The sequence below is a fragment of the Hyperolius riggenbachi genome, chromosome 1, assembly GCF_040937935.1.
Source record: "Hyperolius riggenbachi isolate aHypRig1 chromosome 1, aHypRig1.pri, whole genome shotgun sequence".
Classification (NCBI taxonomy): Eukaryota; Metazoa; Chordata; class Amphibia; order Anura; family Hyperoliidae; genus Hyperolius; species Hyperolius riggenbachi.
The window spans coordinates 418014433-418026848 of NC_090646.1; the positions used below are offsets into that span (position 1 = coordinate 418014433).

The 12416-nt window shown below is 46.8% G+C and overlaps 1 protein-coding gene across 2 annotated transcripts in view; it reads left to right on the forward strand.

The window, feature by feature from the left end:
* Positions 1-1067: 1067 nt before the first annotated feature.
* The window catches only part of LOC137518525 (annexin A1-like), an 80086-nt gene continuing 68737 nt past the window's right edge, over positions 1068-12416 (forward strand). Inside the window, exon 1 of one of the 2 annotated variants that reach the window (XM_068236505.1) lies at positions 1068-1169. The gene's annotated coding sequence lies outside the window, so the exon portion shown is untranslated. Of the gene's footprint in view, positions 1170-11140; positions 11162-12416 lie in introns of those variants that run through there. The other variant, XM_068236513.1, reaches the window with a different exon arrangement.

Genomic DNA, 12416 nt, shown 5'->3' on the forward strand with positions numbered 1-12416 from the left:
AAGAATAGTTGCTGAGGTTTAAACAGCATCAAAATGAGGAAGAAAAAGAATTTAAGTGACTTTAATTGTGGCATAGTTTTTAGAGGTCTCAGTATTTCAAAAACTGCTGATCAACCGGGATTTTTAATGCACAACCATCTCTGGGATTTTCTTAGAATGGTTAAAAAAAAAGAGAAAATATCCACTGAGCAGCAGTTGTGTGGATAAAAAAAGTTTTATTGATGGCAGAGACCAAAGGAGAATAAACAGACTGGTTTGAGAAGATCGAACAGCAACATTAGCTCCAATAACCATACATTGCAACCTAGGCATGCAGAATACTATCTTGGATCACACAACACGTTGAACCTTGAAGCAGCAGAAGATTACACTGGGTACCACTCCTACCAGCTAATGGTGGCCACTAATGATCCAATCTTTTTCATCCAATCTTACCAAATCCATGTAGTAGAAAAGTAAACTGAGTGAATATATTGAATGGATAATATAGGCAGTTCCCTTATATTACATAGAAATGGTAAGATTGGATGAAAAAGATTGGATCATTAGTGGCCACCCTAAGAGAATAAAACTAGGGCTCAACAAAAATGGACAAAATAAGGTTGGTAAAATGTTACCTGGTCTGATGTGTCTTAATTTTAGCTGCAGCATGCAGATGGTAGAGCCAGAATTTGGTGTAAACAACATAAAGCATGGATCCATCCTGTCTAGTGTCAACTGTTAAGGCTGATAGTGCTATAATGATAGGGGGCATTTTCATGGCACACTTTTGGCCCCTTAGTACCATTTGAGCATCATTTAAATGCTTCAGCCTACCTGAGTACCTAAAATGGACAAGAGTCTAATTTGTACAAGTATAAGCCCCTTTAAAAAAAAAGTCCAAGACTATGCAGTTTAGAGCTGATCACTGTCAGCCTTTCTGTCCTAAATGAATGTGCCAGTTCTTTATCGGTTTGATTACTCTATGCATATTAAGACTGGCAACAGGTCTGTCATGACATGAATAATTGCCCGATGTGTTCTGTGTCATAGCCAATTATGTTGTTTCTATTTTTTTTGTATTTTAGGTGTGGCCCATAAAAGTTATAAAACTCAAGGGTCGTTTTATAGCAGATTACTTCTGCAGCTCTCCTCTTAAGTAGAAGACATAGCACAGTCCCTGCAAAAAGGTGAGAATATATATACACACACTATATATATTTTGTATTTAATTATTAAGTTGTTTGCACTTTTTTTGTTAGTAGTTGTTAGTGCTTGTCTGTGGTAGGACAGTAGCCTGGCTCCATACTAATAGGTGATGATGCTGTATTATTGTGGACTTTACTCAGTGCATGCTGGCTACAATCAGTTAAACAGATTGTTTATTCTTATATATAAAGTTGTTGCATTAGTCAATTTAGAGTCATTACTAGTGATTAAACCTCTGCAGGTAGGCTTATTATTATTATCAATAGGGTTGATTGGAAATGCAGATTTACGATTCCAAAAGAATTCTGCTTTCCTAAGAAGTCTCATTACGATTAAATATAATATCTGCTATGTTTCGCGGATGTACACTATTATGCATAATCCGCATTGGCAATTGTGGTACACTTCCAAACACAATGATTGGCTTAATAATTCTGAGTCTTGTGATTGGCCTAAAAATTCTAAGTCTCGGTATTGTGGTATCGCTCCAATTCCGATTTCCACACTCTGATTTCCAAATAACGATTTCCACCACGAAAGCTGATTTCCAATTGGAATATCGGAAATCAAAATCCCGCAATTCAGATGCTCATCCCTAATTATTAAGTAATATTTAAACAGCAAGGTACAAAATGTAGCACATCATGCGCTAACCCACCATTACAGATTTTATTGTATGCCAATGCATGTGTTAATTAGGTATGCCCAGTACATTTTTGTGTGCTGTCAAAGTTATGAGCATAATTCTGCACAACTTAATGTAAAAGAATGTGTGGCTTGCAATTTTATGCTCTCGCAGTAATCATTGCATCTGAAATTTATGTATGCAAAAGTTTACACAGTAACGTGCTTAAAATAATGCACTTTGCTTTAAAGACAATGGAATTCACCCCAATGATAGTACAGTGACCTGAGCTTATGCCAGGCTTTACATATAATATTTTTATAATAACCCCATTAAAGGACAACTGAAGTGAGAGAAATATGGAGGCTGACATATTTATTTCCTTTCAAGCAATACCAGTTACCTGGCAATCCTGCTGATCCTCTGCCTCTAACAGTTTTAGCCATAGACCCTGAACAAGCATACAGCAGATTAGGTGTTTCTGACATTATTGTCAGATCTGACAAAATTAGCTGCATGCTTGTTTCTGCTGTGATTTAGACACTACTGTAGCCAAATCAACCAGCAGGGCTGCCCGGCAACTGGTATTGTTTAAAAGGAAATACATATGGCAGCCTCCATATACTCCTCATTTCAGTTGTCCTTTTAACCTCTTGAGGGCTGCAGGGCTAAACCCCCCTAGTGACCAGGCCATTTTTTGTGAAATTGGCCACTGCAGCTTTAAGGCCAAGCTGCAGGGCTGCACAACACAGCACACAAGTTATCCCCCCCTCTTTTCTCCCCACCAACAGAGCTGTCACACGGCTGTCCCCAGTGCAGCGCTGCTGCTGATCGCAGCGCTGCACAGTGTAAATAGATGGCGATCACGCCGTCTAACAGTCTCCCGAGCGGCAATAGCCACTCGGAGACTGAAGGCGGGGCAGAGCTCCGCCCCTCAAGCAGGAGATGCGCGCAGCTTGCGCGCGATCTCCTGCAAAACAGAGCCCAAGGACTTTACGCCAAACGGCATCAGGCGGTCCTGGGGCTGCTGCCGCGGCCACGCCCATCGGCGTGACGCGGTCGGGAAAAGGTTAATAGCAATAGAAGTTCTTTGTGCTCGTTTGAGCTGGAGTACTGCATTAAAGTCAATGGGAATCATACAAAAAATAAATAAATAAACCAGATACTTACCTTAAAAAAGAGATGGCTCTGGGTCCTTCAGAGCCTTTTAATCCCCTTGTTGCACCGGCAGATTTTATGTTTGAATCCCCTGCCACAGGGGACTGCAGAAGTCTTCGGGAGCCGAGTGCTCACGTGTGCGCTGTATGGCTCCCGAAGACTTCCAAAGCCTCCTTCGGGGCAGAAAGAGAGCAGTATTTGACCAAATTGGTTGAATACTGCTACCAGGGAAGAGGGACTGAGAGAGGAGCGGGAAGGCTCTATAGGGCCTAGAGCCTTCCCTCTACTTAGGTAAGTATCTGGCTTATTTTTTTGTACAATTCCCATTTACTTTAAGTATTGAGTCAGAACAATTTATTTCATATTGTTATGATTCCTGCTGTCATAACCCTAACAAAGATAATTTTATTTGCTTAGGCAAAAGGAATGGAACTATCCCAATTTCCAACCATAGGTTAACATAGGTTACCTAATTTGCTCTTAGAATAACCAGTTCTTTATAGTGACAAGGTGAGTTACTTCACACCTTCACTGTGGCCACTGAAGATTATGTGATGTAAATAAAGGTTACATCATTAGCTACAAAAGAAAGTCCACCATAAAATATACACGTCATACACCATATTCTGAGATAGCGTGCCCTGCCCTGTCCTTCTCTGGAAAAAGTTGCCAGTGATCGAATCTACTAGTCTACCATATCTATGCATGCGATCCTCCACCTAAGTGTTGCGACTTACTGATACTGGTTGCCAATGCCATTATATTCTGAGAATATTGTCCACTATGGGGCAATTTATTTTTGTTCTTGTCACATGGCTATGCATGAGTGGAACCAGAATAAAAAAGAATGTTGATTGTTTAAACCAGTGGTCCTCAAACGAAGGTACGTGGCCCATGAGGCTTTTTCACTGGCCCACCAAACACAAAATAACTTATAGATGTGGCCCACTGCGCCTTTAAATATTGGCGGCCCTCATATAGAATAGCAGTGCTGGCACCACCCATCCACATTCTATGGATGCCAATGAGCAGTCAGTTGCTGGCTTCCAATCCAATTCTGTATCAGGTGACAATGCTGTTCAACTGGACAGCAGGTTGTCACCTGGGTATTCTTCACTGTCTGGTGCACAAATACTTTCTTTGGGCGCCGCATGGCTGAATGGCTGCTGCTGGGAGCTCTCGTTGCATGATTGGGGGGAATCAATACCTAGATTCCATGTAATGTTTTTTCAGCATCAATTTATGTACCGCATGTTCCGGCCCCCCAGCAGTCTGACGTATGTTGACCCAGCCCTTAACCAAAAAGTTTGGAGACCCCTGGTTTAAACAGTTGTTAAAGACCTGATGTTCCCTGAGGAGTTTGGTACTAGTGTTGGGCGAACATCTAGATGTTCGGGTTCGGGCCGAACAGGCCGAACATGGCCGCGATGTTCGGGTGTTCGACCCGAACTCCGAACATAATGGAAGTCAATGGGGACCCGAACTTTTGTGGTTTGTAAAGCCTCCTTACATGCTACATACCCCAAATTTACAGGGTATGTGCACCTTGGGAGTGGGTACAAGAGGAAAAAAAAAATTTGCAAAAAGAGCTTATAGTTTTTGAGAAAATCGATTTTAAAGTTTCAAAGGGAAAACTGTCTTTTAAATGCGGGAAATGTCTGTTTTCTTTGCACAGGTAACATGTTTTTTGTCGGCATGCAGTCATAAATGTAATACATATAAGAGGTTCCAGGAAAAGGGACCGGTAACGCTAACCCAGCAGCAGCACACGTGATGGAACAGGAGGAGGCGCAGGAGGAGAAGGCCACGCTTTGTGAGACACAACAACCCCGGCCTTGCATGAGGGCAAGAAGCGTGCGGATAGCATGCTTTGTACCGCCATGCAGTCATAAATGTAATAAAGATAAGAGGTTCCATAAACAGGGACCGGCAACGCTAACCCAGCAGCAGCAGCAGCAGCAGCAGACGTGATGGAACAGGAGCAGGTGCAGGAGGAGAAGGCCACGCTTTGTGAGACACAACAACCCAGGCCTTGCATGAGGGCAAGAAGCGTGCGGATAGCATGCTTTGTACCGCCATGCAGTCATAAATGTAATAAAGATAAGAGGTTCCATAAACAGGGAGCGGCAACGCTAACCCAGCAGCAGCAGCAGACGTGATGGAACAGGAGCAGGCGCAGGAGGAGAAGGCCACGCTTTTTGAGACGCAACCCAGGCCTTGCATGAGGACAAAAAGCGTGCGGATATAGCAATGCTTTTTGCCGCCATGCAGTCATAAATGTAATACAGATGAGAGGTTCAATAAACAGGGACTGGAAATGCTAACCCAGCAGCAGCAGACGTGATGGAACAGGACTAGGAGCAGGCGCAGGAGGAGAAGGCCAAGCTTTTTGAGACACAACAACACAGGCCTTGCATGAGGACAAAAAGCGTGCGGATATAGCAATGCTTTTTGCCGCCATGCAGTCATAAGTGTAATACAGATGAGAGGTTCAATAAACAGGGACCGGAAACGCTAAACCATCCCAGATGTTCATTGGTCATGTTACTTGGTTGGGGTCCTGGAGTGTTGCGTAGTCGTTTCCAATCCAGGATTGATTCATTTTAATTTGAGTCAGACGGTCTGCATTTTCTGTGGAGAGGCGGATACGCCGATCTGTGACGATGCCTCCGGCAGCACTGAAACAGCGTTCCGACATAACGCTGGCTGCCGGGCAAGCCAGCACCTCTATTGCGTACATTGCCAGTTCGTGCCAGGTGTCTAGCTTCGATACCCAATAGTTGAAGGGTGCAGATGGATTGTTAGACACAGCTACGTCATCTGACATGTAGTCCTTGACCATCTTCTCCAGGCGATCGGTGTTGGAGGTGGATCTGCACGCTTGCTGTTCTGTGGGCTGCTGCTGCATGGGTGTCAGAAAATTTTCCCACTCCAAGGACACTGCCGATACCATTCCCTTTTGGGTACTAGCTGCGGCTTGCGTTGTTTGCTGCCCTCCTGGTCGTCCTGGGTTTGCGGAAGTCAGTCTGTCTGCGTACAACTGGCTAGAGGAGGGGGAGGATGTCAATCTCCTCTCTAAAGTCTCCACAAGGGCCTGCTGGTATTCTTCCATTTTGACCTGTCTGACTCTTTCTTCAAGCAGTTTTGGAACATTGTGTTTGTACCGTGGATCCAGAAGGGTATAAACCCAGTAATTGGTGTTGTCCAGAATGCGCACAATGCGTGGGTCACGTTCAATGCAGTCTAGCATGAATTGAGCCATGTGTGCCAGAGTCCTACCAGAATCCTCATCATCCTCTTGTGAGCGTTGTGATAGTTGTTGTGATGCATCATAGTCGTCACCTTCCTCCTGGTCTGCTTCTGCTGACCATTCGCGTTGAATTGTGGAAGTCCAACGTGCACCGCTCTGGCCCTCGTCAGTGGTGGCATGAAATTCCTGCTCCAACTCCAGCTGTTCCTCCTCCTCTTCTTCGTCATAGCTGCTGGGGCCAGCGTTCCCTGAGGCGGATGGCCTGATGTTGGTACCATCACGCTGATCGTTTTCTCCTTCAGATTCCCCCAGTTGCATCATGACAGCTGTTTCCTTGATTTTTAACATCGACCTCTTCAGTAAACACAGCAGTGGTATGGTAATGCTGACTGAAGAGTTGTCACTGCTCACAAGCAACGTGGATTGCTCAAAATTTTGGAGGACTTGGCAGAGGTCCAACATGTTGGCCCAATCGGATCCACAGAAGCTTGGCAGCTGGCCGGATGCGCCTCGGTACTGCGCCGTCATGTACTGGACCACTGCACTCTTCTGCTCGCAAAAGCGGGCTAGCATGTGCAGCGTAGAATTCCAGCGCGTAGGGACATCACACAGCAAGCGATGGTGGGGGAGATTGAAGCGCTCCTGCATCTTGGCGAGTGCCCCCGAAGCAGTACTGGAAGTTCTACAATGTTTGGCCACTCGACGCACCTTCAACAGAAGATCGGCCACGCCTGGGTATGTCCTCAGGAACCGCTGAACTACTAGGTTCATCACGTGCGCCAGGCAAGGGATGTGTGTCAGCTTAGCCAACCTTAAAGCGCGAATGAGATTACTCCCATTATCACACACAACCATGCCCGGTTTCAGGTCCAGCGGTGCCAGCCACAAATCCGTCTGTTCCTTTATTCCCTTCCAAATTTCCTCCCCTGTGTGCTGCTTATCCCCAAGGCAGATTAGCTTCAGCAACGCTTGCTGACGCATGCCAACAGCTGTGCTGCACTGCTTCCACGATCCTACTGCTGCTGGGTTAGCGTTTCCGGATGAGGTACAGCTTTGAGATGCGTTGGAGGAGAAGGAGTCAGAGAGGTAGGTGCTGCTGTTATCCAGTGGGAGGGACGGCGGTGCAGCTGTTTGTGGCGTGGGCAACACCCGTGCCGTAGCAGGTGAGGAATCGCTGCCAGGCTCCACAAGGTTCACCCAGTGCGCGGTAAGGGAGATGTATCGACCCTGGCCGAACGCACTCGTCCAGGTGTCAGTGGTGAGGTGAACCTTGCAGGCAACGGCATTCTTCAAGCTTCGGGTTATTTTGCTGACCACGTGCTCATGCAACTCAGGCACTGCAGAGCGTGCAAAGTGGTAGCGGCTGGGAACCACGTAACGTGGGATGGCCACTGACATCATGCCCTTGAAGCTGTTTGTCTCCACCAATCGATATGGCAGCATTTCGCAGGCCAGAAGCTTGGCTATGCTGGCTGTTACTGCCACGGCCCGGGGGTCATTTGCTGGCAATTTCCTCTTGCGCTCAAACATCTCCGACACAGACAACTGAACCGTAGCGCTGCACACGGAAGGGCTGTTGGTTGTTGTGTTTGAAGAACACTGGGAGACCTCAAGAGCACTACTCCGGAAAGTGACAGTGTCAGCGTCGTCTGATGTTTGTGAATGTTGTGAACCACGCAATGGCTGGGCTACTGCTGCTGCTGAGGCGGGTCTGGTGAACCCAAGGGAGGCAGTGTTGTTTCTGGTACCCTGTCCTGACGCGTTTGCCCAAAGAGTGGGATGTTTGGATAGCATGTGACGGCTCATGCTGGTGGTGGAGAGGTTGTTAATACTTTTCCCCCTGCTCAGGCGGGTCTTGCACACCTTGCAAATCGCCATGGTAACATCCTCAGTGCAGTCTTCAAAGAAAGCCCAGACTTTGGAGCACCTGCCTCCTTGCTGGCGATTTCTGTTTGCTCCTCTTTTGCCTCTCACTTGAACTTCCACGCTTGTGGTGCCTGAAATTGCGCGCCGCCTACCTTGTGGCACAAGGCGAGCTCGTGCAGCAGTGGGTTCTTCAACAGACTCATCTGTGCTGCTGCTACGACGGCGATGTTCTCGTTCACAAACAAAATCTGGGTCTCTGTCCACATTGTCCATACCCTCCTCTTCCATCTCCTCAAACTCGTCATATGTCATTGTGGGCCGCCGCCGTGGAGTAGAGCTCCCCACAACAACCTCTGCGCAGCACACTCCAACGTCGTCTTCCAGATCTTGTCGGCCGACCTCCTGCAATTGCAACCCCTCCTGCCCAAATTGCTCTGGGATTTGGGTTTCCGAGTCCTCTTCGGACTCGCCTTGTATTTCAGTGCGCGGTGCATTTCCCACAGTTAACGGTTGTGAATCCAGGCACAACATTTCTGGCTGTTCCTCCATTGACCTTTGAAAGGTGGAAGTTTGTTGGGCTGGGAATAGCTCCTGCGAATACCCCATTGTGTCCTGAGGTAATTCATCGGACTGGTTATCTGGCAGTTGTGTGCGTGGTGTCGCTGCCGGTTGTGTCAGCTTTGTGCCCACTGGCTCCTTGTAACTGGCTGAGGACTCGGACCTCGTGCGTGATGTGCTGGTGCTGCTTAACCCACTGCTGGACGCTTGAGAGGTCATCCAAGTAATTATCTGGTCCTGTTCTTTTGGATTTGTGAGGGTTGTTGTCCTGGACAACATGGGCGGTATTGAGTGGGTTTTCTTGGGTGCTCCCCTGTGGCCTGTACGTGAACCGTCAGGGGAAACACCTCTTCCCTTGCCCCTCCCTCTTTCACCGGATTTCTTCCTCATTTCACTTATCCTTACAGTACACGCTGACTGGCAGCAGTACAGTGGCAGTACAGAAATGCTATACAGTACCACTATTCCCAGCAGCGACACAGAGCACAATGCTATACAGTGACGGGTGAGCGGTGTACCACTATTCCCAGCAGCGACACAGAGCACAATGCTATACAGTGGCGGGTGAGCGGTGTACCACTATTCCCAGCAGACACAGAACAGTACACAGAATGCTATATAGTGTGGCTGAACGAGCGGTGTACCACTATTCCCAGCAGACACAGAACAGTACACAGAATGCTATATAGTGTGGCTGAACGAGCGGTGTACTACTGTTCCCAGCAGACACAGAACAGTACACAGAATGCTATATAGTGTGGCTGAACGAGCGGTGTACTACTGTTCCCAGCAGACACAGAACAGTACACAGAATGCTATATAGTGTGGCTGAGCGAGCGGTGTACCACTATTCCCAGCAGACACAGAACAGTACACAGAATGCTATATAGTGTGGCTGAACGAGCGTTGTACCACTATTCCCAGCAGACACAGAACAGTACACAGAATGCTATATAGTGTGGCTGAACGAGCGGTGTACCACTATTCCCAGCAGACACAGAACAGTACACAGAATGCTATATAGTGTGGCTGAACGAGCGGTGTACTACTGTTCCCAGCAGACACAGAACAGTACACAGAATGCTATATAGTGTGGCTGAACGAGCGGTGTACTACTGTTCCCAGCAGACACAGAACAGTACACAGAATGCTATATAGTGTGGCTGAACGAGCGGTGTACTACTGTTCCCAGCAGACACAGAACAGTACACAGAATGCTATATAGTGTGGCTGAAAGAGCGGTGTACTACTGTTCCCAGCAGACACAGAACAGTACACAGAATGCTATATAGTGTGGCTGAACGAGCGGTGTACCACTATCCCCAGCAGACACAGAACAGTACACAGAATGCTATATAGTGTGGCTGAACGAGCGGTGTACTACTGTTCCCAGCAGACACAGAACAGTACACAGAATGCTATATAGTGTGGCTGAACGAGCGGTGTACTACTGTTCCCAGCAGACACAGAACAGTACACAGAATGCTATATAGTGTGGCTGAACGAGCGGTGTACTACTGTTCCCAGCAGACACAGAACAGTACACAGAATGCTATATAGTGTGGCTGAACGAGCGGTGTACCACTATTCCCAGCAGACACAGAACAGTACACAGAATGCTATATAGTGTGGCTGAACGAGCGGTGTACTACTGTTCCCAGCAGTGACACACAATGACTGGGGGGGACCCTGGCTAGCGTGGCTGGAGCGCGAACTACCCTGCCTGCCTACCCAAAGCTAAACCCACAGACAAATGGCGGAGATATGACGTGGTTCGGGTATTTATTTACCCGAACCACGTGACCGTTCGGCCAATCAGAGCGCGTTCGGGTCCGAACCACGTGACCCGTTCGGCCAATCACAGCGCTAGCCGAACGTTCGGGGAACGTTCGGCCATGCGCTCTTAGTTCGGCCATGTGGCCGAACGGTTTGGCCGAGCACCGTCAGGTGTTCGGCCGAACTCGAACATCACCCGAACAGGGTGATGTTCTGCAGAACCCGAACAGTGGCGAACACTGTTCGCCCAACACTATTTGGTACCATGGGTTGTCAGGGATTTGACAAGCGGAATGCTTTTAACTTTAAAAACATAACAAAGAAGAACACTTTATATGAGACTCTTGTTGATGAGTTTTGCAATCAGTTCTATTCTGGACATTTCTTTGTTATTTTTGTTATGTGTTGTTTCAGTGATTTTTTTTTAGATTTCTGTTTACTGTTGTATACTGTATTTTGTAAGCTTTGATCATGTGAGCTTCAGTAACTGGATTCACAGCAGGTCATCTGCTAACGTGTGATTAAAAAAAAAAAAAATGAATAGAGCATTTAATGTATTAGTGGCATGGCATCAGCACAGATGTCAGACAACTGGCACTATTTATAAGGGAATGAAGATGGCAGGCAGCCTCTGTATTGCTCTAACCCCCCTTGCAGCTTCAACAGTTGATTCTACATTAGTTATGCCAGTTAACTGAATCAGTTACCTAAAGGTGTTTCTCTGCATTGGGAAGGAGTAGGTATGTTTTGTTCTTTGTTCACAATTTTTACCTTAGTTCAAATAGATTCGTGTTACTTTTTGTCAAATGTTACCTTTTAAAATTGCTCAAACAAGTTATTTAGAAGCAAAGTGACTCAATCAAGGGAATGCATGAAACTGAGTAACAAGATCAGGCTGCATATTTACTGGGGTGACTTGTTCATCTTGTTTTTTACTTCACAAAGAAAGCCCAGCAAACTTCAAACTGATTAGTGAGGCAATAAGCCACAGAAAACACACCCATGGAATGTGACACGTTACAATATGAGAGTGAGGATGTATAAGGACATAGAATATGGGTGTGCCACACAGATGAAGAAAAGAATGGAACTCTACAATAGTCAATTTTATTGCAAGAAGTATGTAACTATAGATCTGTGTATCTGTGCAGCTCAGTTTAAGGTCCATTTTTGTATGCCATTATCACAGTCATGGTCTGGGCCTCTCGTCATTAGAGATGTCACAAACAACAAATTTTGAGTTTGCGAACGCGAACTTCAGCAAATGATCGCGTACAGGCAAATCTGGCGAACCGTCATAGACTTCAATGGGCAGGCAAATTTTAAAACCTACAAAGACTGTTTCTGGCCACAAAAGTGATGGGAAAGTTTTTTCAAGGGGTCTAACACCTGGACTGTGGAATGTTGGAGGGGGATCCATGCCAAAAGTCCCACCCAAAATTACGGAGTTGACGCAGTCGTGTTTTAATTGCTAATGGGCAGAAATCACATTACATTCCTACAAATAATGCACTGGAGTGGTCATAGCCGGCCTTTGACCTGAGCGACCGCTCGGGTTCCAAGGGGGCGCCTAAAGCTGGTTGCCTATACTGAGAGCACCTACACTTGATTTCCTATACTGGGGGCACCTATAGCTGGCAACTTTTACTTAGGGCATCAACATCTAGCTACCTATACTGGGGGCAACTACGCCTGGCTACCTATGGGGGGGGGGGTGGAGACCTTCAACTGACTCCCTATACTGGGGGTGGGGGCACCTATGCTTGGCAACCTATATTGAGAGCACCTACACATGAGATCCTATACTGGGGGAACCTGGCTACCTACCTATACTGAATCTGAGGGCTTTTTTTGGGGAAGTGCACTGCGGATATAAGGCATGGTACAAATTGTCGGTGCTGTGCTATCATTCTAAATGGGGGGGGGGAACTAACCAGCGCCGGGTCGAGGCAGAGGCTAAAGAGGCTCCAGCCTCAGGGAGCGGTGTGGGAGGGG